Source organism: Candoia aspera, chromosome 2, assembly GCF_035149785.1.
Source record: "Candoia aspera isolate rCanAsp1 chromosome 2, rCanAsp1.hap2, whole genome shotgun sequence".
NCBI classification, from domain to species: domain Eukaryota; kingdom Metazoa; phylum Chordata; class Lepidosauria; order Squamata; family Boidae; genus Candoia; species Candoia aspera.
The window spans coordinates 229,800,163-229,826,871 of NC_086154.1; the positions used below are offsets into that span (position 1 = coordinate 229,800,163).

Below are 26,709 nucleotides of genomic sequence, written 5' to 3' on the forward strand. Positions count from 1 at the left end.
ACAGAGTCTAGTACTACTTAACATGTATTTTCCAAAATGTAGAAATATTTTCCAAAATGCTACTGTGTTAATCTGTTGTAGCAAATATAAAATAATAATTTTATGTCATCTTAAATACCTTATGCCATAATAAAGTAGTTCTTAAGTTGCTATAAGATTCTTTGTTGTTTTAGTAGATGTTCTTGAAAACCTAAGTATGTACAGATGCCAATTTTATCTGAACACAAAAAAAATCTAAAGACTTTATGCTTTCCTACTCCCAAGTATATAGGTATACTGGCATGTATAGGACTTTAATAGTAATAACTAGGGATGTTGAAAATTCACTGTTCTGGGGGTGGAACATTCTGTAACCAAAATGGTGAGGTTTGCTCACAGCTAATAATAAAGAGCATTTTGTATTTTGCCTGGAAACAAATTAGCAGCCAGTGCAATGCCTTTAGCACAAGTATGCTAAAAACAACCCACGTAGAACATTTTACATTGCAAGTTCCAAAAGTTACCAATACATGCTCATATCATGGTTTTAAGGACATAAGCTTCCTGCAATAGATGTAGTTGGTGAATCAGCCAAAAGTGATAAATGTGCTCCTAGCATTGCCTCAACTGATATAATTTGAAATCTACTTCATAAAAAGAACAGGAACCACGCAAATCACTACTTTTTATTCCCAAACCTGCCAGACAACCCAGAACCGTATTTGGTTGATCATACCAAAAGCCTGCTGAGAGATCAAGAAGAACCAACACACTTTCTCTACTGATTTCTAAATAAAGATCACCCAGCAGGCTGAGAAGATACTTTTAATACCATAGCCACAGACCTTCTTTAGGAATGAACTAAGTTTCCAGTTTTTATGTTTAATGGCTCAAATAGATAATCCAGCTCCTACACTGTTAATTCTTGCCAGCCCGCTCTCCAAAACTTTAGAAAATCGTCATCATCACATCATCATCATCACACCATCACTATTTTCAAAATATCTTGCATTTTTCCCTAACTTAAATGTTTAGTACTTTCTTAAGAATTTTGGTTTTTAACTAATTTCAAAGGAAAAAAGAAAATTGATAGCATGACTGACACAAGATCCACCCAATCAGTGCCATGATTTGCCCCACTCTGAAGTTAACATGAAACGTTTGGAAAGACCCAGACGGTGTTCAGTCAGTCCTGAAAAAATCCATTTGTATGTATGCTTGAGCCTGAGTACTGTAGGTTCCATTCTATTTCTTTAAGTGGAACTTAACAAACTTCTTTGGAATGTTCCTGCTGTGTTTGACATTAGGGTGTGAGGCAGTAAATTCACTACACCTATATCTATATATGGACACTTCAAGCCCACTGTCAGGTTGCTAAATATTCTTGTTGCTCAGTCATTAGATGTTTGTTGCCATAATGTTGCTGCTGAATTTGGCAAGATCTTTCATGTTTTTGGTCAAACAACAGTAGTAAATTCATATCCAGACAGAAGACTACGTGTTAGTTAGTTCTAACATAGTGCCGTGTTCTTCCCACATACAGATGAAGGTTTGGAACCAATATGTGATATCCAGCCATTGCTAAGTAAATTGAATTTGGGAATCTGGAAGGTGGAATTCCAAAGGACAAAGGTTTATAACAGAAATAATGGAAATAAGGAAGGTTAAGGAAGTCTTCTCCAACCTAAAACCCTATGATAATTCAGATGTTTTGGACTTTAACTCCCATATTTCCCAAACAGCTGGGGGAGGCTGACCCCAACCTTATTGCTTAAAACACATTTCTTGGGATTTCATGGCAAATATCATATGTCAATGTTATGGATACTCTCAAGAGAGTTGAGGCTTGAATTTCACAAAATGGCTATCATTATGAGCATGGCCAATCATAACATATTTGTTTCCAAGAATACAATCTGGTATAGTAGTTGCCTCCACCTAAGAATATTTCCTACAACCATTTAATTCTGTAAGGTGCCCGGAGTCACTGTGTGTGAGTTAGGCAGCCTTATAAATCTGTTTAATAAATAAATAATAAATATAAATAAACCATACTCCCAATTGTTCTTTTCCTGGGCAGGTAGGCACATAGTAGCCACCCACAATTTACTTTTCTTAGAATGCCTTTGGCACCTATGTTGGCCCAAAAAGCATTCTTGGAAACAAAGATAAAGCTGGGGGCTGGTGTTTTGCTTTGCAGATTCCACACTTTTCTTTTTAATCACAGGAATATTTTATTTAATTATAAGAATATAAATATATAATAAAGTAGTTCAGGTTGCTTGGCAGGTACCAAAGAATGGTGGAGACATGGGCCTATTGAAGACCTCTATTCCACCTTAGGTAGCCCATTCATGACACTGTGCCAAAGAGACTGAGCAAAGGAGTGGAGGCAAAGATCCCTGTGGCCCTTCTTCCTTGAACATTTCTCTGGCCACCCCAGAAGTACAGAGGCATTGCCATAGCTGTAGAATCCCTTTCCCTGTTCTTTTCCCATTTCTGCTGAAGTAGCACAAAAAGGACATATAATTTACTATTTAATTTCCTCTTCTTGTCAACTTTCAATTTTTGTTTCAAAAGAAAAAGTGATAGTCTTACAAAGTATCCTTTTCTAAATATGCATTTCATTCGGTAATTACTAGGCTATATCATAGTAACATATGGCTGCGAGAGCTGGACCATAAGGAAGGCTGAGAGAAGGAAGATCGATGCTTTTGAACCGTGGTGTTGGAGGAAAATTCTGAGAGTGCCTTGGACTGCAAGAAGATCCAACCAGTCCATCCTCCAGGAAATAAAGCCAGACTGCTCACTTGAGGGAATGATATTAAAGGCAAAACTGAAATACTTTGGCCACATAATGAGAAGACAGGACACCCTGGAGAAGATGTTGATGCTAGGGAGAGTGGAAGGCAAAAGGAAGAGGGGCCGACCAAGGGCAAGATGGATGGATGATATTCTAGAGGTGACGGACTCGTCCCTGGGGGAGCTGGAGGTGTTGACGACCGACAGGAAGCTCTGGCGTGGGCTGGTCCATGAAGTCACGAAGAGTCGGAAGCGACTAAACGAATAAACAACAAGGCCATATCAGGAACTTACACTGTATCCTTGCCTCTTCCTGACTTATTCATCATTAATTAAACACAGTTGACCAGCCTTCTCAATCCAGCAGCCTCCAAGTGCCCATTCACCCAGAGTCAGTGACTTATGCCTGGCTGGCTAAGAATGGTGGAAACTATAGTCTAAATGCCTTGGAGTCTGCCAGGCTGGAAGAAGCTGATCTTGTCAGAGGAACTTTACCACAGCAGATAGATTTTTTTTTAATCTAATTTTTTTGGATCTAGTTTTTTTCTGCAGCCTGATGATCCAAGGATGCATATCCACTTTCCAGTGAGGTTCAGAGCCAAACTGACCAAGGGGGCTTGCAGAAGCTGAAGGCCACAGCATTTACTCATTGCACAATTGATGAATCTTAGAGCAAAGTCACACAGCCGGTGCCAGATAGCAGGACACTCACAAACACAGTGCATGTTACTGTGGCTCACCTGCACATACCGAAGTACATCAGTGTGGTGGTGCTGCATGTACAAGTTCAGTGTGCATTACTGTAAAGCCACTGATTGGCCATTGCTACACAACATCATGAACTGCCTCTTCCAATCAGCATTTGAAATGCTGTGAGTACTGCATTTTTTTCTCTTCTTTTTACCAATACTGTCATGCAATCAACTGCATGAGAAGATGTCAAATTATGTTACATTGTACCACTGCATTTGGGTCATTTACTACTTCCCTGTCATGCAATATACCTGTGGGAGTTAGTTGGGGACCAGCAATGGGTTGACTCAATGGTACTAGAAGTGTGGTTCTTGTGCTATGGTCACCATACATGGTATAAGTACATACTGTCTACCAACAGGCAACAATATCATCCAGTGCATTGGCAAGGAATGTATGACTGCAATATCACAGCAAAACCTGCAAGATTTTGGATTCATCCTGTGCATAATCACCGCCTATCTCTCCCCATGGTGTCCACTAGCAGATGCAACTAGAAAAACATTCCCTCCAAGCTGAGGTTGAAGAAACAAGTACCTTTGTGCAAGTGGGTATATAGCAAGGACCAGGTATTGCCAAAACCTAGGTGTCATAGTTTACCCGTTTCTATTTTAGCAGGTCTTCAATCATGAGGATCTCAGTCCACACAGGCACAGTTTGTCCAAGTCAATTCTGCAGATATGGGGCTAAGCACCAAGGGCCCATTCACAGTGTACCCACACCTCACTGGATATGCACCCTTTTAGGGTCAGGAATGAAACACAGAGCACATTCTGTATACATGCTCCTAAAGAGATCCACCTGTAGCTATGCTCCAGCATCCATCCAAACCATAGGTCCTACTCCGCCATTATAGGATGGTATGAAGAGGGTGATATGAAACAGGCCATGGAATGCTCAGTCCTACTGACAAAGAGCAGAATGCACAGAACAGCACTGCTGGCAGGACATCATCTAGGGATGTTGGATAACTCCCATTATCCTCGCAAGGTAGAAGTAATAGTCCCTGGAAGGAAGTTAATGGTAGAAGCAGAAGTCAAAGATACCCCAAATTATGGTGGGGACATAAGGAAAAGACAAAAGGAAGAGAATTTCAGAATTTCACACAAACATCCTGTATGTTACTAAAATCCAGAATACTTGTCTATCTTGTTCTGCATATACCAGCCCTTGCTTCACATACAGGTATAAATGGAAAATTAGGGAGCATATCTGTATCATACTGTAACTATAGAACAAAGCTCTGGATAAAACAAAGCTTTGGATAGAACAAAGCTTTGGATAAAATATGTAATTTCTTACAGTCTTGCGTAGGAAGGAATAGGAATTGTGAAAACCCACACAATCCAGGAAATAATAATGATTTGTAACTACCATTCAAAGGGTAGATTGGTTCTCAATGGTTAGTTTGAACAACTATTGCCATGCGGGTGGGGCAGTCATCATGACCAGTGGCTGCCATTACTGGTGCAGATGGGATTCCAGCAACATATGGAGAACCAGAAGTTACCTATTTGTGACCTATTAAAAATGAACAAAAGAGTTTTGCATTTCTAGCAACTGCTAGCAACAATTTTGCATTTTTAGAAACAGCCAGCCCTCCTTGAGTTAAGGAAAAATAGGACCTGAAAAGTATTGTCTTCTGAGGATAGCAGCAGTATTATCTCCATATTAAAATGTATTGTTTTAATTTAAGCAAAACTTCATAATCCAACCCCTAAATGCATATTCCAAAGCCAATACTTTTGCTAGGGATGGCTAAAATGCATCTAACTTTTTTCTTGCAAGCATTATATTGTCGGCAATATACTTCTAGAAAAACTACATATTGCAGGTAGGAATTTAAACAGTGAAAAATGCATGCCTATGTAGTTCAACTAGGATATCATGGAAATTAGATAAATATTGCCATTTCCTTGAATTCTAAATGTAAATTGAAAATGCAGTGCATAAAACACAAACGTAGAAAACAACTGCGTATTTAGCACGTTCAGCTTTCCAATAATGCATATAGAAATCAAGACTGCAAGGGCAAAAGGAGAGTTTCAATAATATTCTAGAAAAGAGAGTCATGATGGTGTGCTGCTGTTGAGATTTGCTGGGGAAGTGAACAGTGTACAATCAAAACGTCTTCGCTCCCTTTCCTCTGTCTTCCCCTGCACTCCTTCAAGGAGACCATCCCAACTGAAGGAGGAAGTGGTGCCCATCGTGGGAAGGCCCAGCAACCGAGCAGGAGAAGCTCACGCTCGCGAAGGTGCTGGTCACGCGCGGTGCTGAGCTCCGTTGACCGCTTGTCCTCCTCAGTAGGCAAAGCTGAGGCGTGGGTGGGTTGTGTGCGGGCGGTGGCCTAAAAGGCTGGGCCAGGAGGGCAGGGCACCTGGCAAGACCCTGAGGGACGCCCCCGTCCAGCAGCCGGGCTGCTGGAGGAACAAGAGGACGCTGTGCGGAGAGAGGTGGGAGGGGGAGCGAAGCGCTGGGCGTGTGCGCGCGCGGTGTTTGGCTTTCTAATTTTCCACCCCTTCATTCCTGGGGTTTGAAGCGGCGCTCACATCGAGCAGTAACAGCATTCTTGGAAACGTCCTTCGCGTCTGACGTGGTCCTTCGTCGACTGAAAGAAGTCTCTCTCTCTCTCTCTCTCTCTCTCCCTCTCCCTCTTCTCTGACGGGACTTTCGTCTCTGGCTGGCGCAAGGCACAAGAAGCGAGAGCGCGCGAAGGGTAGAGCCTCGCTGGCCAGATACCGTTTGTGGAAGCGGCGTCGCTCGCTTTGAAGCTGTGGAAAGGTAAAAATCGGAAAAGCGAAAGTCTGGGAGCGGGGTGGGATAGCATCAAGCGACTCTCAACCAACTGTAACCTGCAGGCTCTGCTGTCTCTCCCACTTGTCCGCTTGTAACCTGTGGCGCTCTCGGTGAACAGGGCTTGCCAAACTTTTCTTCTGACAACTCTTCTGCCTTTCAAAAGCTAGTTTTTGCCTATGCTGCATCTCTCTGCAGGGGATTCTCATCTGTCAGCCACCCTGAATATACATCTAATTGAATTTCTTGAGGTCAAGTTGGACTGGGATTCCCATCATCCAAAGCCAGCATAACCCTCTTGCTGGCAAAATGAAATGATGGGAATTGAATTTGGAGGGAGCCAAATTGATGACAGCTATATAGTGGATGCATCAATTCTCTTTTTGTAACTGCAGGTGGAGTCAGGGGTGGAAATAGGATATACTAGTTCAGCATTATTGGCTAGCACCACTGTTTTCTGCATTGGATAAGATCTTCCATATTTTGCTTACAGTAATCTCATAGGGTGCAATAATAGCAACCAAAATAATACTTCTTGGAAGCCTCCTAAGATAAGGGAAATATAAGCCATCCAACCCTTAGTGTTCCCCAACTTGACATCATCCAGTTATGTTGGATAACTCCTGTCATCCCTAGCTGACATGGGCCATGTTTACTGGGCAGGGCAGGAATAACGGTCCCTGGAAGGGAGCCAGTGGTTAAAGACATCCCGGGTATGGTGGGTTTGGGAAAAGAAGAACAGAGAGAGAGAGAGAGAGAGAAGGGAAGGAGTAGAGATTACACTTCAGGGAACTTCAAAATTTCACACAAGCATTCCGTGAGTTACTAAAGTCCCCAAAATTCGCCTCTTTCTTGTTCATCATATATCAGCCCCTGCTTCACATAGAGGTATGAACTGAAAATCAGGGAACCTGTCTGTTCCTCTTCAGGTCTTGAACCACATTGCTGGTACCGAATAGTGCTCTAGATAAAAGATGCAACTGGTTATATGATCTTGAGCGATGAACCTCCAGGAAGGAATAAGTATTGTGAAAATCCAGGAAATAATAATTGGTTGGTTCTGCATGGTGGGCAGAGTTTCACAGAGCAGAAAGCTGCATGAGCAACTGTTGCAACAGGTGGTCATCACTGCAGACTGTTGGCCACCATCACTGGGGCTGATGAGATTCTTGCAACATAAGGAGGGCCAGAAGTTGCCCACTAAGTATTATTTCCGTAAAATTCAAAATATAAATTGGGGAAAAAAGTTTATGAAGTACAGACACAGAAAATAAGACCTGCAAGTTTAATATGTTCTGATTTTTAAGCAACCACATACAAATCGAGGTTGTAAGGCCAAAAAGAGAGTTTATGTAATACCACTGTAGAAGAAAACTATTGTGATGTGTTACTGTATGTCCTGTAATGCAGATTCCTTCAGATGAAAAAAAAATGGAATTATTACCCCATTTTCACAAGTTTATTCACAATAGCCATTTTTTTTTGCATGCTAAGAAAATTACAAACTGACAAAATTAATGTTCCTACTTTAATAACTGGAAGTAAACAAGGTCTCACCTAATCACCTTCAGCAAACATGTTAGCATTAATATAGCCTCTTCAGTTATGCAACATGTTTTATAACTATTATCTATTTCTTTCTCATAGCTGTAACTCATTCATTCAAAATGATACTTTAAGAGCAAAATTAATCACAACAGTTTCAGTGGGGAACAATTAATTATATGGCTAAGCCAACATTCCCCAATTTGGGCCCTAAAGTCTTAGTGTTGCAAACCCAAGAGGGGTAGAGAGCACCAATTTGGGAATCTAACTCCTCCCTTTAAATTAGAACATTTTAAAAGTGCTTAGTTTGGGTTCAGCTATGTCCCAAAACTGTTCAGTTATTCACAGTGTTCTTGGCTTGTAGAGACTTAAAGTGAAGGAAACAGTGTTATCATATTCAGCCAAGGTACATGCATGGAGAAAGCGGAAGAGAGTGGCACTCACCCAATATCTGAATAACAGGAGGATAGAGATTTCATGTACCATCCAAAGGGCCCTCTCTCCTTAGGTCACTTTTCACAAATCATTAAACTGTATATTCTTAAATGACAATCCTCACACAACAAATAATAGTATTTGTTGCTAGTTTTAAAAATAAAATAAACATATTTAGTAGATCAACAGATTAATCTCTGGTATATGGCACAAATATGCCAAAAGTCTGCCTTACTAAATAGCTTTTCTGTCCAGAGTTTGGGTTGGATATAAAGTTATTATGCTTGTGTTTTAAAAGAGAAGAAGATGTTATAAAGTTTTGGCTGGCATGTATTAATCATCTGATTCACGAAAAAAATAATCAGAATAATGAACAGAAAAGTTACTGTGAAGATGAAATGTTCAGAGAATAATGTTATAAATGATAAAGCTTCTACATTTATACTGATAGATATGTTAACAAATAAGCAATAATGAATATGAATAGAGATAGACAAGGATCATTCCAACAAATACCTTCTAGAAAAATAGTTTCCTTTCCAATATTATTAAATTTGTCATGGTTCTGAATCATCTCCTAGTGTATTGTATTATTTACAGTGCTTTAATCTGGCTAAATATTGAAAGAAGTAGCAGTTTGATTGGCATAGGAGGGCCATTATTTTTGATGGAAACTGTGTCAAAGTCATAAAAAAGTGAAGTGTACCCCAGAATTCTTTTCCTTGTGAGAGGTTTTGCTGGACTTGGGACCAAGAGAGGTTGTGACAGTACATTCAGTTGGTGAGCCTGTGGAAAATCTGAGCAATAGGGAAGTCAGTCTCTTGGAAGTTTTTGTTACATGATTCTGGTTAATCAGCTCACATCTATTTTCCCTATTACAGACAGTAAATAGTGAAGGAGCTACCAGTGGGTAAAGTTCTAAGAGGCAGTGGTTGGAGCAGGAAGGGAACAGTTCTAAGAGAAATGCCTGATTCTAAAGAAAGGGAAAGATTGGTCCTTAAGCTGCCCCAGAGCTATTAGTGTTCCCTAGCCACCTAACTGCACACCATTCCACAATTGTGTTGGAGAATAACATTCCCATCCTATTCAACCATACCCCAGCATTGTTTGGTGAAATATGGAAGTGGACATGATAGGAGTGATAGAGAAGATTGAAGGAGAGGGAAAGGTGCAGTTGCTGAATAAAAGTAGGTCAACAAAGTAGAAAGAAGCAGAAGGAGTCCACCAAAAGACAAGAAGAACACTATATTTTTTCAAAATAAAATCCTTAGATCAGGAAAAGGAGAACTTTTGGCTGTAGCATGCTATAGCATTCAATTGGGATTGGCTGTGATTGGAATCCAAGATTATGGTAAAATGGAGGCAACCCATGTTAGTGAATATATCGTTAATTTCCCAATATGTGAGAAAAAAACCATGGCTTGTAATGGGGCTCTTCACTAGTCAGCTGTTAGAAGATAAAGAACTTCATGCCCTAATACCAAATGTAGGAGTGATATTTTTTCCATATATTTACAATGATCACAGCGCCAGATTCTATGAACTCTGTGTTGTTGGATGGAGATGAAATGATCCACAACCAAAAACAGGAAAGGGGATATGAATACTGGAAATTCTGAATTAAATCTGGGCTTTCCATTTACATCAGCTCAACATTAATATGGGTTAATGAATTTTAATAAAACAGATTTTGCTTTGCTAAAATTCATGCAGTCAGGAAATCAGAAGACGCTTAATCCTTGGAAGAAGAGCAATGACAAATCTCGATAAAATAGTTAAGAGCAGAGACATCACACTGACAACAAAGGCCCGCATAGTTAAAGCAATGGTGTTCCCTGTAGTAACATATGGCTGCGAGAGCTGGACCATAAGGAAGGCTGAGCGAAGGAAGATCGATGCTTTTGAACTGTGGTGTTGGAGGAAAATTCTGAGAGTGCCTTGGACTGCAAGAAGATCCAACCAGTCCATCCTCCAGGAAATAAAGCCAGACTGCTCACTTGAGGGAATGATATTAAAGGCCAAACTGAAATACTTTGGCCACATAATGAGAAGACAGGACACCCTGGAGAAGATGCTGATGCTAGGGAGAGTGGAAGGCAAAAGGAAGAGGGGCCGACCAAGGGCAAGATGGATGGATGATATTCTAGAGGTGACGGACTCGTCCCTGGGGGAGCTGGGGGTGTTGACGACCGACAGGAAGCTCTGGCGTGGGCTGGTCCATGAAGTCACGAAGAGTCGGAAGCGACTAAACGAATAAACAACAACAAACAACAACAAAATTCATGCTCTACAGTAGCACTCCTCAACTTGTTCCACATTGATTCAATTCCATCTTATCACAGAAAAAAACTGTTGAATCAAAAGTATTCTGCTTTGAGATTGGGCAGGCCTTAGTTAACCTGATTTCATCGATGTCTGAGAACTTATAAGCTCTACTTTGATGAAGAATCCAATCTACAGGTTTGGAGTTAAAGGATTAAACAGGGTAATCAGTTTAATTTAGATGAAAAAAAATTAATTAGCAAACTTTTATTTATTTATTTATATTATTCTGTCTTTAAAGTTTTATCCATTATTTTTTCTGTTTTCTCTATATCAATATGCGAATAATGATAATTAAAAATAACTATATAAAATAATGCATTAACAGTAATATTCTGCTTTTGATACAGCCCAATCTTACTCTTAATTTACACAGGAGTAAGTCATACTGTATGTGTTTAATGGAACATTCTCCCTTTATGTTTTATTAAGAAGAATATTCTAAACTTTGTTTATAATCAGATTACAAGTCATGGGAAAAATTTTAATATGTCTATTTTGATGTATTACTTGCTTTGCTACTAAAATGAAAAACAAAATGCCTCAAAATGCTGGAAATGATTTTATTTTTTAAATATTTTAGACTTGGCAACTGAAAATCTTATCTATCTTTCTATTTTTTTCAGCTTGCAAAGGTGTTTAATTCCATTATTCACAACAGATTATCTTGTTATTTCTAAAGAATTATTAGACATTCTGGCTCCACAGTTAGTCATTCAAGTACTGCCTTGTACTTGAAAAGACAGCTTGTAATATGTAGGCAACAAAATGTTCTTTGGGATAAAAAAAAATCTTCTGAATATATTTGGGATTTTAATCAATGGTGTTTAAGCAGGATTAGAGGAAACAGCTGGCTAAACAAACATTGAGGCAGAGTGGATGCAATGGTATAAATTAATAATGCTGGTCTTTATTTATGCCATGAATGGGAGGTTTTGTGGAAATAAAATGTATTAACCATGGTCATCATGTGCCATCTAGTGGATATAGAAGCATTTTACTACCATCTAATGTACAGTATTTCCTGAAAGGAAGGCACTTTTTTCCTTCAAAATACCTGTGAAAGATTTCCCATCTTCCTTTCTTATTGTTGATGGGAGTGAATAAGCAGGAGGGGCAAATGGCTGCAGACATCACTGCTGAAAAGCATGGATGCCTTTGAAGATTATCTGTAGCTTGCACAGGCTGCTTTGAAGAGGCTGCCCTCTTGGTGAATCAATTGCTTTTATAAAGAGGGTACCTTATTCTACATATAATTAAGTTGTAATGAATGCCTATTCTAAAACACTCTCAGACTCATGAGCAGGAATTCAAAGATATCTAATTTATTGAAGAATAGTATGCAGGATCACAAAGAAAGCTGAGAATGATAAAAGCGCGCCAAATGCAAACTAAAGGCCCTCCGTGCAAATGAGATCCCTCCCCCCGTAGAATCTTCCCAAGTTCAGAATCCCAGGTACTCCTAACGGCTTCTGATGGTCTGCGGGAAAAGTCCTTGAACAGAGCACATAACCCAAACACATTCCATTGTACTGATTTCACATACAGAGCTTGGTACAAGGTTTCACAGCAGCTTCCTCCCAAACAGAAACGCGCATCAGTGCCATGGCATGTGAAACGTTACGATGTACAGTGCACATTGAAACAGTGAACATGACATAAGTTTAATCAGTAGCTATTCATTCTATTATTTGTTTTGTCTTGGTCTTGGCCTTTTTGGGAGTGGGGCTTCTTATACATACTCACATACATATATGCATACACATATACAGATGTGTCTCAGGAACAAATCTATTGACAACAGTGAATTCCCAAGATTGGTTGCAACTGGAAGTGATAACCCAAGGTAACATGGGGATGCTGAACTTTGCACAATTTTTTCCCCTCTCTCTTTCCTGTATACTCTGTTGTGGGGGTGGGGCTGGTGGTGGTGGGGGTGTTGCATATTATCTTAATTTCAGGGTCATCTTCCCTTTAGATCAGTGCAATATCAGCACTGTGGATTTTTCAGTTTGCTCCTTCTTTTTTCATTCTTTAGCTCCTCTTGTTTTTGACTCTTCTTTGATGTGATTCCTCCTTTATTCATTCTAGAGCAGTCAAATCCCATATATATTCTGGGTTATTATTTCAGGCACAGTAGATTTCCCTTTTAATTTATGGCCAAGTGGATTTCATTTAGGCAAATCAGAATTTGTTCCAATAAGGGCAACTAGATGGTTATCGGTATGAAAAACAAATCTTAGAAGCTGTAGTGGAAGAAACAGGATATGTTTAGCCTAGAAAAGAGAAGAGAAAGGGACATACCATTCTTCAAAAGTCCTAAAGTCTGCCTTACAGAATAGAAACAGTTCTGAACTGTCCTGAAGACAGAGTCAGACCCCCCCTCCCTTTTCTTTCATTATAGGATATAAGTTTTTGGATGAATATTAGGAGAAACTTAATAGCACAAATAAATCAAATAGAAGAAACTGCCAGAAAGGGAAGTATTTTCATGCTGCACAGACATCTCCTGGAGATGGTCTAGCTCTAGATTTTGTCTACCAAGTAATGGTTTGGACTCAATGACCTAAGGACCCATTATAGTTCTACAATTCTTATTTCTAATACATGGTCCAGGAGCCATACAGTGATCCATGCTGTTTCACCCTGAAGCTTCTGAATTCCCCTTAGCACGTTGCCAACATATCCTCTAATAAACAAGGTTTAGAGAGCAGGCAGTGCCAGAAATAAGATTCTCAGTAGTTTGGAAAATATTCAGCAGGTAGGGTTAGAATAACCGTATTGGGTTACTATAGCTTTATAGTTATTCCCATCTTTCTTTCCATGTGCTTTTATTCCTTGGAAGAATTTGGATTTTGGAAGACAAAGAGAGGTGAGGGATAGACAATCCAAAACCTAAAGGTTACCCCAGTCCTTTTTCGTGACCCAGGTTTCCTCAGGATTGAGTTGCCAAGGTTTGGTTAACAAGTTGTCAATTAAAAAAAAAATGACTACAGTAGGTGTGTTAACCATCTGATAGGCTGAACAACCCTATTTCCTTTCAATCCTACGAAACTCTTCAAGATTACAAAATTTAAGAAATGTGGTGAACATTTATCTCTTCTGGAGATATCAGAGCATCACTGCTACATCTGCTGCAGTCCTTGGAGGCAGAAACATGCCTTTTTTTAAAGGAAGTAAAATGTGATTCCAAATTCGAAAGAATTGTCTTCCTCTGATAGAATCAGTGATAAGCTGTCCTATAGAGCTTGGAGGATAGGAGAAGGCAATGAATGGAAACAGAATGGAAGCAGTAGCAGTGGGTCTTAATCCCTACCTTATTTAATACCATGATAACTGGAGGAGGAGAGACCAATAGGTGACATGTCCTCTTTTCCTCCCCACTTTCACTTTGATGGATAATTATGATTGCCACTAGATACAGATATTCATCAGGAAAATTAGAGATAGATAGAGATAGAGATGATAGAGATAGAGATAGAGAAGCTGCCTACTCTAAATTTGACCCCCACTGAGAAAAACAAAAGCTACAGAGTGAAGAAAATATCTCTTTCTCAATTCATTCAGTTTCAGAACAGTTTCATTTAGGAACTCCCCCACTGGTTTCACTTCCCAGTCCCTCCAAGCCCATTAAAAATAGATCTGGAATAGTCTTTACTGCTTCCAACTTTGAAACACAGGAAACGTGATAAGATAAACATATGTAAATAAGGGCTTCCTCAGCTAACCAACAGCAGAATACAAAATATAGACTGTATAAAAGCATATGAAAGTATAATGATTCTCTATTGGTAGTTTTGTACATCATGTGCTTTCCTGAATATCTCCAATTGCATAATGCTATAGTAGGCAAAAGGGACATAAGTCCCTAACATAACTCTAGGAATTCCACTTTAAGATACCTTCAGCGTTGATTGCTGTTTTGCAAATTCTTGTATTCTTTTCTGGGCATACAGTGTATGTGTGTGTCTTTGAGTCTAGTGATTTTATGGACAACTTCATGCAGTTTTGTTGGCAACATTTCTGAAGTGCCTTCTTCGTAGGGCTGAGAAAGAGCGATTTGGCAAAGTCACCCACCTGGCTTCCATGTCTAAGGCAGGACTAGAACTCAGGTTTACCTTCTCCTAATCCAGCACCTTAACCCTTCACCAAATTTGCTCTCATGCATATATCACCTTAGATAGATTGAACAGAAGTGAAATTGAAAAGAGGTTTCTACCTCTTCTTCAGCAGAGAGTCTGCTAGTACTTGGTTGGTTTGTTTTTGTTTTTTGCCCCCCAAAGGAAAGAAATTGTAAGGCAGTCTCATTAAGCAAAGAAGGAAAGTGGAGAATGCAGTAGTTTTGACCAGCAAGATCATGAACCACCTACAAATTCCAGCATAGCAAAAGAAAGTGTCAGCTTTTGGGCTGAGCCAAAACAGCCAGTAACATCTGATCAGCTAAATCTGGAGAACTGGCACAAAATCTGCATGTGGAAATGCCCTTATAACAAATAGGAAATCTTGAAGATAATCAGATAAACTGAAACCAAACATTCAAAAGAAACCAAAAAAAATGGTCAATCTAAAGGCCATTCAGAAGAGTTGGAACAGGTGTTTTCTTTAACAGAACAGAGCTTTGTGAAATATTACTTTAATAAGCAGTTGGTGTAATGTATGAGCTAATGGCTGAAACAAGCAAAAATTTCCTCTCTTAAGAGAAAAGTAGAGTTCACAAATTGACACTGTGTTTTACAAAATGCCTCTGCAGATGATAGAACCAACTGAGCAATTACAGGCTTCATGGGAGAGACAACAGATCAAGTTTAACAAGCTGGCAGCTGCAGAATCCTGTACAGAAATTTGTGCTTGAGCTTCTAACCTAGCAAAATAGGAATCTTCTGCAGAGATAGAGGGAACTGGGGAGGGGGAGAGTAAATTATGAAAGCAGTGTTACATTGTTGTGGTGTAAACTTCACCCCTTTTGTATCTACACTGTGATGTTGGTACATTGTATGAAAGGGATAGAACTTGTGTTACGATGGTGCAATACTGCTTTTGTCATTGTAATGAAAACATTGGATTCTTTGGCTACCTCAGTGTAGAGTTAAAAGGCCTGAGAAAATATGGAGTGGTGTTATTTTCCCTTGAATATAAAAGTGAAGTTAATCCTTAAGCAAAGGATGTTAAATGTGGGATACCAAAATGAACTAAGCAAACTAAGCATTTGTCTCAAGGCATGGGAGCAATGAAATCTCTGACTTACGCTGTTTTGTACTGACTTTTTGTAAAGAATCATGCAACTCTTACTAAACATTTTGTAGTTGCTTCGATCCTTTTTGTGTAGACCTTTCAATATGACAGGAGTCCAAGGTATCTCCTAAAATAGCCAAGTTTTGTTTGATAGCAATCAAATACATAAAATTATTGTGTAGATTCATAGACACATAGATGGACAAATTTTAGAAGCTGTCTTTTTGAACATTTCGTGATATAATTTTAGGGTATATATTTCTAATGTGCTATTAATCTTCCTGGACTGAGCTCTATATGCATAAGTCTATCTCTTTTCTTGGTCTGTGACTGAATCTCTATCTAATGATAGCCTCTGGCTCATTAAACACACAGTATTGTGTACCAGAAACAAAACTATTGAAGCAGAAGACTGTTACAAGATACTTGCCATGTACTTATAAAATAAATGCCATTTTAATATTTTAACTCATGGCAATGGTCTATTATCTTGCTACAGTATTCCGTTAGCAATATTGCTTGATTATTTTAAAGGCTTATGCAACACCATAAAAAGGCAATATATAAGATACAGTAGATAGTGAGATATGCTTAGCTAACAAATGCTTCACTAATCTAACAACTGATTTAGTGGGGAGCATATGCTAACATGGTGAGGGGGAAGGAAATATTTACTAATCTTTTGAAAATATGGGATTAATTAATGTTGCCCTACACAGTAAACATTAACGCTACTAAAATGGTTCAAGTAATATCTACAGCAAAAATGTTTAAATATACAGCTGTAACAAGGCAGTTTTTTTGGATTTTGTTTCTTATATGAATTAATTCAGTAATCTTTGTTTGGTCTTTTAAAAAATCTGTCCAGAGGTTCTAGTCTTCCCAAATTGATGTATTGAAGTAAAGCTTCCCCCATTCAATACTAGATGTGAACTGGAAGGCAGCCATTAGAAAGGTTAGGCTAATATGTACTGTCTATGACAATGCAAATTAAATGAAGAGTTTTACGGCTTTAGGAGGAATGTCTAACAGTAATGTAGAATCCATCTGGAAAGCCATTCTCTGTGAAAAGTATTTGTCTCTGCTTATTAATTGTTTTTTTTCCCCTAATCCATTCAATTGTGTCCAAATCTCAGAGACTACCTGGACAAGTCCCTGCAGTTTTCTTGGCAAGATTTCAGAAGTGGTTTGCCATTGCCTCCTTCCTAGGGCTAAGAGAGAGTGACTGGCCCAAGGTCAACCTGCTGGCTTTGTGCCTAAGGCAGGACTAGAACTCTCAGTCTCCTGGTTTCTAGCCTGATGCTTAACCACTACACCAAACTGGGTCTCTCATTAATTGTAGTAAACTCATTAATTGTAGTGTACCAAAATTCTTATTTTGTAATAATAACCATCATGAGATAAGAGAGCAAATAATTATGGAGGCATAATTTAATAGGGCTCCACTGAGTTTCATTTAGGCATTTTTGAAACAGGACAAGGTGAAGTGGGGAATCATAAGGATTTAGATTAACCCATAAGGATATAGAAAACTCAGATATTTGTGCCATCTCTTATGCATTGATGGTAGCATTCTTCAGAGTTTGTAGGGAAGGTCTTTTCTAGCCTTAACTGAAGAGATCTGCAACCTTGTGCAAGCTCTGAACTTAATGTGAAGAGATACTCAATGTCAAATTCATACACTTTACATTGCAATTCTGCTTTTCATCTTATATAGTACTAGACAACCCATGACTTGTTAGGTCATCATTTTAGAGATATTTCCTTACCTAAATAGAGAAACAGAATGACCATGGGTGGGCAAAAAAACAGTGTGTGCAGGAGTGACTTACAACTTCCAGGTGGCTTCCCCATTGACTTTCCTTGTGGGAAGCTGGCAGGGAGCATTCTTCTTTTCCCATATAATATAGGCTGGTGCCATTTCCCCTCCCCTCACAACCCTCAGCAGAGCCCCAGTGAAGTCTCCTCCTCCTTCTCCTCCTCCTCTTCAGCTATCCATGGAACTGCCTACCACTTTGCCGGAGAGAGGGGGTACCAAGGGAGCTGTGGACCATGAGGAAAACTGCACCTCCACTCCCCATTCCACCATGTCCCTAAGGGCCACCTCCCTCCAGGAAGGAAGAGGGCCCACCCATCGACCACCGGCACCCACCAGTCAGCCCTACCTCACCAGCAGTATCCGAGTGTCTCCCTTGTCCTTCCCTTGCCACCTTCCACCGTTAATAGATTTAAATTTTTGGCCTCAGTTCCAAAGCAGCCAATTGCCATTTGCCCATCAGGCCTTGCTGCCAGCTGATTGAGTGCATGGGCCAGAAGGAGGCAGGAAAGATTCAGAGATACACCCAAGACAATCAGTGACCTTGTGGTGGTGCGGTGGCATGGCAGCACTGAAGTGGCCACAACTTTGCCAAATTTCAATCCCACAAGAGTAATAGGTCCTGGATTTTGGATGCATTCTGTAAGTTAGCCCATTTGAGGTACCTTGGTTCAAAAATTGTTGCTCTATGATTCACCATTTTGCCCAATTGAAGGTTACAAACAGACAAACAGACATGAGAATTTTAGTAGTATTTAGATACTTGCATGTCTGACTAAGTAGGTTTATGTATGTTTATGTATACTGTAGTGCATCAACAGACTATTCTGAATGTGGAGCTTGTTTTTGCTTTTCTCCTAGAGCCTATTGTTGAAGGCTGCATTCTCTTGCTGACTTACGGTTCTTTACACTCTAACCATAATTTCTCATTGACTCACAACTGGTACCTCATTGTTTGCATGGATAGAAGCTGGTACCAATTGTTGCAGCTTTGAAGCTCATTTTCAAAAAGCTCACATTACAATACAAACTTATTTATTTAAACATGTCTATAATATGAATTACTATTCTAGATTTTGTTTAAATTTTCTTGGGAATTAAACATAACTAGGTACAATGTTTGCCAACATTAGTTATAAGACAGTGAAAAATATCTGAAAGGCAATAAACTGAATGGCTTTCTTAATAATAGGATATAAGGATAATGTCAATTAAAGGTTATAAATGTAAATACTTTTTTTCCAAAAGGATGCAAGATGGATTTTTAGAAATTATTTTAAAAAATGAGATCATGTTAAACTTTTTCAGTATGCACAATTCACAGAATAAACAATTCAACAACAGATCCCTACCATCTTTAAATGAAGATCTTTAAATGAAGAACTGCACTGCACATTTCTTTGTGTTCAGAAGTGAACTGCCAAACTGTAAATTTTAATGTAATAGAAGGTGGAAATTAATCAAAGCACAGGGAAGAGATCATCTTCATTGTATTAAATTAGCTGAAGTGAAGTGAACTTAAATTAGCTTTTGTCCTTGTCCAAACATTCAAAGGATGAATATGGTCCTTAGTCCTAAAAAAAAGGCTGTGTGCAGCTCCTTTAATATATCTGATTACTTTCTGGATAAGCCAAATAAATATTTCATTTATCTACTTTTATGCTTTGGTTTCTATGCTGCTCAGGGCTCTAATTGGTTTGCACTAACAGAACAGAGGGTTAAAAACAGAACAAAATCATACAGTCACAAAGAGCCATCAACCTGATGTGCCAATATTTAGGGTAGAATAATACTAATTTTGCTTGTCATGTTTTCATATCATTTTGGAAGCAAACTAAGGAGGGTGTGGTCTAAATGTCTGAGGATGGGCTGTTCTACAAAAGGGGTTCCATTACTCAGAAGGTTCAGTAGCAGTTCTTGTAGATGTCACTCCCTTGGTAGAGAGACCATCAGCAAATTCGAAGAAGGCGGCCTTGGAGATATCTAGGCCCTGAGCTGTGTGAAATTTAAAAGTGACAACTGGCACCTTGAATTGAATCTGGAAGCTGACTGGCAACCAATACAGTTCTTACAGTAATGGTATTTCTGTAGTGAAACATGATGCACTCATAACTACCCTGCATGCTTAATTAGATGAGTGAGTCTTCTAGAACAGCCCTATGTAGAGCTAGCTATACAGTCCACATGTGATCTGTCAAGGTTATGAGTGTGAGCAAAGCTTCCTAGCCATAACCACTACTTGCTTCTCAAGCAGGAGTTATGACTCTAGGATGATTTTCAAATTGCAGACCAGCTCCAACTGGGAGAATGAAACCCCATCCAGAAATAATGATAGACAGTATCTGAAAGTATCAACTTTCTAATCCACAGCCACTCCATCTTGCTAGGATTCAGCCTAACCCTGTTTTTCCCACCCAGATCCTGACAGCCTCCAGGCACCAGGTCAGGATTTCCACTGTATCCTTTGCCTGAACTGACATGGAGCTGCATCGTAGAGAATCATCTGATGGATAACCTCTGCCAGCAGCTTCATGTATATATTAAACAGCAGCATGGAAAGAGCTGAGTCCTGCAGCACCCATCACCACAGTGCTCATGGACACAAACTCTCTCCCCCCAGCCAAATCCCAGCCATTCAGGAAGGAAGAGAACCACTGTAAAGCAATCCCCCTCCCCAACTTTCAACCCTTACCGCCAGCCCAGGCTGTCATGGCCAATGGTATTACAGCTAAGTCATTCAGAAGGTCCAGGAATTCACATTCCCACTATACCTGTCCAAGCAAATGATTTTGCTGCATTGTATTTATAAGCAGAATATAATGAGTTATTATTATTTATGGAGGTTACTTATTTTCAAAAGTTAGTAGGATGTTAAGAAGACTTTTGCTGCTAGCTTGGGCTTTTTCTGGGCTAAGGTTCTTTATCTCACTCATGATTTGTTCTCAAGGATATCATTTTTTCAGGATTATTAGGAATCAAGAGGTAGAATGACACTAAAATAGTCATTTTTATATTTGTGATTTTTAAAGAAGTATGCATGTAGCAGCACATTAAGCAAGCAGATTTTATTTCTCATCCACCCATTGTTATCATTCAAATGACCTTGTGTGGATTGTATAAACAATTATATAATAATATAAACAGTTATATAAGCAATTGGGCAACAAAAAGCTAGTATTTTTTTTTCATGAATAAATTTATCCACTTAAAAATACTTCAGTGGACAGCATCAGAAATAATAACTGAATGGTAATGTAATAGCTGGCTTTGTTCATAACTGCATTATTAAATATAGCTAATAAAGTGTTTATTATACTGCCACCAAGTGGTGTGCTCTTTCATTTTCTGATTACAAAGGAGAAATTATGGAGATGTGTGCTTTGTAAGGGGGAAAAACTTCCTAACAATTTAAATTATTAAATAATTACTGAAATTACATAAAATTATTTGCACTTCTAATTCTTAAAATAATAAAATTCACTTTTCCATGAAATCAATATTTTATTAAAATTACACTAGCCCTTTGTTTCTAGAAAGTAGGCAATTTTTTTTTTAACAACACTGGATTGAGGAGCTGCAATCAGTGCACGTATTTTATACATATTTGTATTAATTGGCTGAATATTGAGGGATGCCATATAACTACATTGGAAATTATCAACTGTTCATAGGTAGATCAAGGATTTATCCTCTGTTATTTACAGTGAAATTACTGGAGAATAAGCTCCAGTGAATTCAGCAGGATTTAATTTGGAGTAAGCACCTTTAAGACAGCCCTGTACATTAGAGACTGGAAACACATCACCACAAGTTGTGCTTTCTCCAAAGTAAATGATGTAACTCCAGTGCCGTTCAGTTGCGTTAAGACACAATTCTCATGTAGCTCAGTCAGAGAAACACACAATTCAAATGGATCTGTGCAAGAACTGGTACCCAGTATGACTTCAGTAATAGTTTTGTTCTGTCTTTCTTTTAAATATTGTTTAGGATACCTTCTTTATTATAAGCATTAGTGTGTTTTGTTAATTCAGGATCCTTCCCTCATAAACTCCGTTCTACAATTATTTGTGGCAGTGCATGATGTTGCTTAGCTTTGGCAAAAATTATTGAGACTGTGTACTAATTTACAATTGTACACAGTCTTTACTAAATGGGCCAGTAAGATTGGAATTGTAGAATCAGCTTAAGAAGAAACAAGGGAATGCTTCAAACATTTAGAATTACAGAGTTGTACCTGTAATGCTTAGGCCTGTGAGTGAGGTTTTCTTCTGAATATTTTCCACTGAATTCGAATTAGTTACCCTAATGATGCCCAATTTGGAGAATCCAGGTATTTCAATACTATAGTTCCATCACCCACAACCACCAGCTGGGGGGGTCAAAAAAAGGTCAAGATAGCCGTTGTGACCATGCAATCAAATCCTCATCCATTTGTACGTGCATGCAGTGTTGACCCTGCTGCGATCAGCCATACTGTTTTGAAATGTCAGGCAATATAGCAGATTAACATTTGGAGGCCCAGTGCTGGAACTTACCTCGTATTAGAATAAGATCATTGAGGCTATATTGAAGGTAATATTTCTTCTTGATTTCATTATTTCTTAAACAGAGATAACAGTTTTCAATAAACAATACAGGCAAAGTAAATGAAATCCAATCTTTATTACAGTCATAGACCAGCATAAGGAGGGTAGGGTACAGTAAATTAAAAAGCACAGAAGATACATCAGAGTCTAAAAAATTATGAAAAACTAGAAGATATAAAAATATATATGTATTAAAAGAGAAAGTATATATAAAAAACAAAGATCTAAAGGAATCTAAAAGGAAGGGTAGAGCATTAGATAGGAAGGGGGGCATAAAGGTTCATATGTGGAAGACTATATCAAATTACAGAGCACTCTGGAATGGCTAACTAGATGCTCATTAAGTCTAGTTCATGGCACAGGTCATCATCTGACAAATTTTAAGTGCTGCCGTGCAGAACCTGGCAACATTGTATGTTGTAGCAGGGTTGGTATCTGAAAGCAGCAGGGAGGTGTAGCATTGTCCTATGCACCCTGGGTATTTATGCAGTAATGGTGAGATGAGGCTAGTATGAATGTCTCTGTAATACAGGCACTGGAGAAGCACATGCTCTGTTGTTTCTGTGTGTCCAGAGTCACAGGGGCATTGTCTCTCTGGGTAAGGAATCTTCCTGTATCAGCCTTCGAGGGCAGCTGAGGGGAGGGCATGACATTATGCCAGAGTAAAGTCCCTCCAGTGTTTAGGTACTTTGAGTTTAGTTAAGTATGTCATAGGGGAGGCAGAGTAACAGTTGGATTAATTGGTAATAAAGGTTGGGATCCTGGCTAGATCCAGTTGGTGTTCTGTGTCTGCTACACACTGATTATGAGTGCTTTTGCCTGATCATATCCCATGCTGAGTAGAAGACCTGGAGAGAAGCCCAAGGATGAGATTTTAGTTGCCACTGCCTGTTTCCATGTGGATGGAAAATCATCACTCATAGTTAATGGGGGGGGAAGGGTAGTCTGAGCACTATAAAGAAGTTGTGCTATTGGCTTGGCTTCAGATAATTTGAGTGCTGCAGGTATATAGTGGCCACCTCTTGTCTTAAGGATTTTAAGAATGGCAGATGAACTCCTTTGTGCATTTTTAGCAACATAGTCCCCATGGGCTTTCCTACTGCCGGCAGAATAAATGAATACCTCAAGCTATTTGAAACAGGAAACCTGCTCAATCTTGTGGCCATCAATGCTCCAGGAGTGGCTCTTGGGCCTTTTGGCAAAAGCCATGATTTTAGTTTTCTGATGATTGAGTTCTAGATGGTGGTCTTCTTTGCAGTACTCTGTTAGTGCTCTCCATGCTCTTTTAAGGCCAATAGGTGTTCTTGAAACTATTGCTGCATCACCTGCATAGAGTAGAACAGAGATATGTCTTCCAGCAAGTTTTGGAGAGTGAAAGTTTGTCTAGTGGAGATGACCCATCATGGAGTTGATATGGAAATTGAATAAGAGTGGGGCCAGTATGCAGCCCTCTCTTTCCCAGTTTCAGTGGCACTGGTGAGATGGCCCTGGGGGTTACATCTTACTCTGAGTGAGGTCCCTTCATGTAGCATAAATATTAAATGAAGTGGACATCAGTCAGTCAAGGAGGCTTCCAGTTTTCCCCACAATTTCACTTGAGATATGGAATCAAATGCTGCTTTGAAGTCTATGAGAGTGGCATAAAGGGAGGTTGTGCTGTGGGAGGAGTATTTTTCAATGAATAATGGAGTACTAGGCACTGATCAATGGTAGATTGGCATTCCCTAATGCTGGCTTGCTCCTCTGCAAGTATGTTTTCTTATTCCAGCCAGTCCTGGAATTTCCATTGTAGGTATCTTGTATAGAGTTTGCTGATTGCGTTAAGAAGGCTGATTGGTCTATAATTAGCGGGATCATCCTTTATCCCTTTGTAGTATCTCTTCTGCTGAAGGAGGTCCAGCACAGCTGCCGGTGTAGTATTGGATAGATAAGCCTGGTAAGTGGCTTTTTTGGCATTAACACAGTCCTTGTCTGTGGCTTGGAGTGGTGCTGTTGTTGCCTCAAGGATGCAGTTATTACAGGTAAGATGCTGGTGGAGCTCTTGGGTAAGGGTGTTGCAGTTCTCCAAGACTGCATCAGCAGATTCAGCTCATGTCAGGGCAGACTGAAGGCACTGTAGGCAATCTGAGGCCAGTAGCTCTGTTATCATTTGATTTAGATGGAGGGGCCACTTGGCTTGACAGTAACTTCTTCCTGCTGGCATTAGAAAGGGTTGGTAGCAATCCTCAGTATGTGTTTTTTGAGTGAAGACATTTAACTGGAGCAGGACTGGGATATGATCACTGTCAAATGTAGGTATAGCTTCTAGGGCTTTAGCATAAGGGAGAAGCTCCCTAGAAACTGTTATATAAATAGCACTTATTCTGGAGCCAGATAGGTAGCTGAATTCAGCTGGATGGTCACTTCCAAAATCACCGTTTAAAATGTGGAGGCTGTTTGAGCCAGGCAGAGGCCCACAAAGTTTGATTCATGATCTTTTGAGCAATGGATGAGGAGGAATCCACTGGCTTCAGGGTTGGAAGGGGGACATTGTGCTGTGCGTAGAGGGTGTGGTCATTGGGGCACAATCTCACTTATCAGCCTTTTGGCGGAGTATAGTATCTGTTCTTATCAGCAGATACTAGGAGAATATTGTACAGTTAACATATATAGCCCATATATATATACATGGGCTATATATGTTAACTGTACAACATTCTCCTAGGATTGCTTTCTAGTCCATAATTATTAATCTAAGTGATTCTATGATATAACAGTAGCTTTTGTTAAATTTGCTCTGAAGGAAGAGTTTAAAAACAATAGAACTTGAAATCCACCAAAAAGATCACTCTCAACTAAAACCTAGAAATACTCTAATTATGAGATAATGTAATTTGAGTTCAATGTTAGCTATTGACACAAGATAATAGTCAGTGAGGTACCATTGGGAAGGTGTTAGGCCCAGGTTCAAGTTCTCCCTCAGCCACAGAAGCTCACTTCACAGAGGGTTGGTGTTGTGGGGAAAGACGAGAAGAGAGAACACTATGTATGCTTCCGTAAGCTCCAAAAGGAAAAACAGGAAATAAATTTAAATAAATAATAGTCTAGCACAATTAGGATTAGATAGTTACAGTGCAGGCAGCAAGATTCTGTGCAGCAGCTCTTAAGAGTCGTCGCAACCTAATGAAAAACTTTTTCCAAATATTTCACTTTCTTTTATAACTACGTACTGCAAAATTTTAGATAATAACACTTAATTTTAACAGTTAATAATTGATATTTATAGGATGTTACAATTTACAGAGTACTGATATACTGCAATACAGGCTGCATTTTTGATTTTATACATAAAGGATAATTAACCTGTTTAACTTATTTTCAATGTGGATTGCATTTCTTTTGTTTAGCTGAGAATTTCTATAGGACACGTGGTATATTTTTACTTGTACTGGTCAATGACTGTAATTAAATATTTAAGATACATTAAGAATTAGGATTAGAAATCTTATAACTGTTTAAATAACTATCATTGAAAGCAAAGCAAATGTATTTAAAAACAGTAAGGATAGTAGCCTTTTTCTATGCTGAATGATAGAGATAGTGATGGTATTATTTTATCTGAAGATTTTTCAAAGAGAGGGCAGAAGCCTAAGCATCTTATACTTAAAAGTACATACTTCACTTTTAGGGGGTACTAGACATAGGTGCCCACAGCTAGCTATGATGATGTAAAAATGATGGAATATCTGTTTGGCATCATGATGTGAACTCTACCCTTTTGTTCTTGCATTGTGTTGTTGCATGAAAGTATGGAAAGGGTGGAGTTTGTGTTACAATGTCATGATGCATATTTAATTACTTGCCACCCTGCTGCCCCCCACATGCCCATAATACTGGATAAAAATACAAATTTGGCAGACTTGAACAAAGAAGCCTATCCTTTGTTGACTAAAAAATACAATTTATTTCCAAATATAATACATCAAAAATATTGGGAATGCAGTTTTCCAGCAATTAGAAAAAATGAATTGGCACACAATATTGAAAGTCCAATCACAAAAGGATAAAAGATTCTGTGAAATAATGGCTTACAATACCAAAGAGGAAAACATAAAAGCAGTATGGAAAATATGTACAGCTTCTACATTTTTTCCAATCCCTTAATAATATAATAGCTCTGCTCTGGGTCATGTGACGAGGGTTTAGTCACCAACATTCCAAACTGCCCAAATGCCTTTCCCAGAGAGATTCTTCCATTTGGGCTTTTTTTTTTTTTTCTGGATCTTTTTTCTCTGCAGCTCCTAACCTGTTCCAGACCATTTTTTGAACTTGATTTTTCTTTTGTAATTTTCTTCTCTGTATCAAAGTTAATCCTGCTTTGTTCAGTTTCCAGAGAGTTATCTTGCAGATGGATTAATGGGCAGATAAATGGAGAGAATCCCAAGCCTCTTTTGTAATGGCTTCCAA

The 26,709-nt window shown here is 39.0% G+C and overlaps 1 protein-coding gene across 1 annotated transcript in view; it reads left to right on the plus strand.

Annotated features, from left to right (window-relative positions):
• The first annotated feature begins 6,202 nt into the window (after window positions 1-6,202).
• The window catches only part of HAPLN1 (hyaluronan and proteoglycan link protein 1), a 66,074-nt gene continuing 45,567 nt past the window's right edge, over window positions 6,203-26,709 (plus strand). The window contains exon 1 of the mRNA XM_063295451.1: window positions 6,203-6,315. The gene's annotated coding sequence lies outside the window, so the exon portion shown is untranslated. The remainder of the gene's footprint in view (window positions 6,316-26,709) is intronic.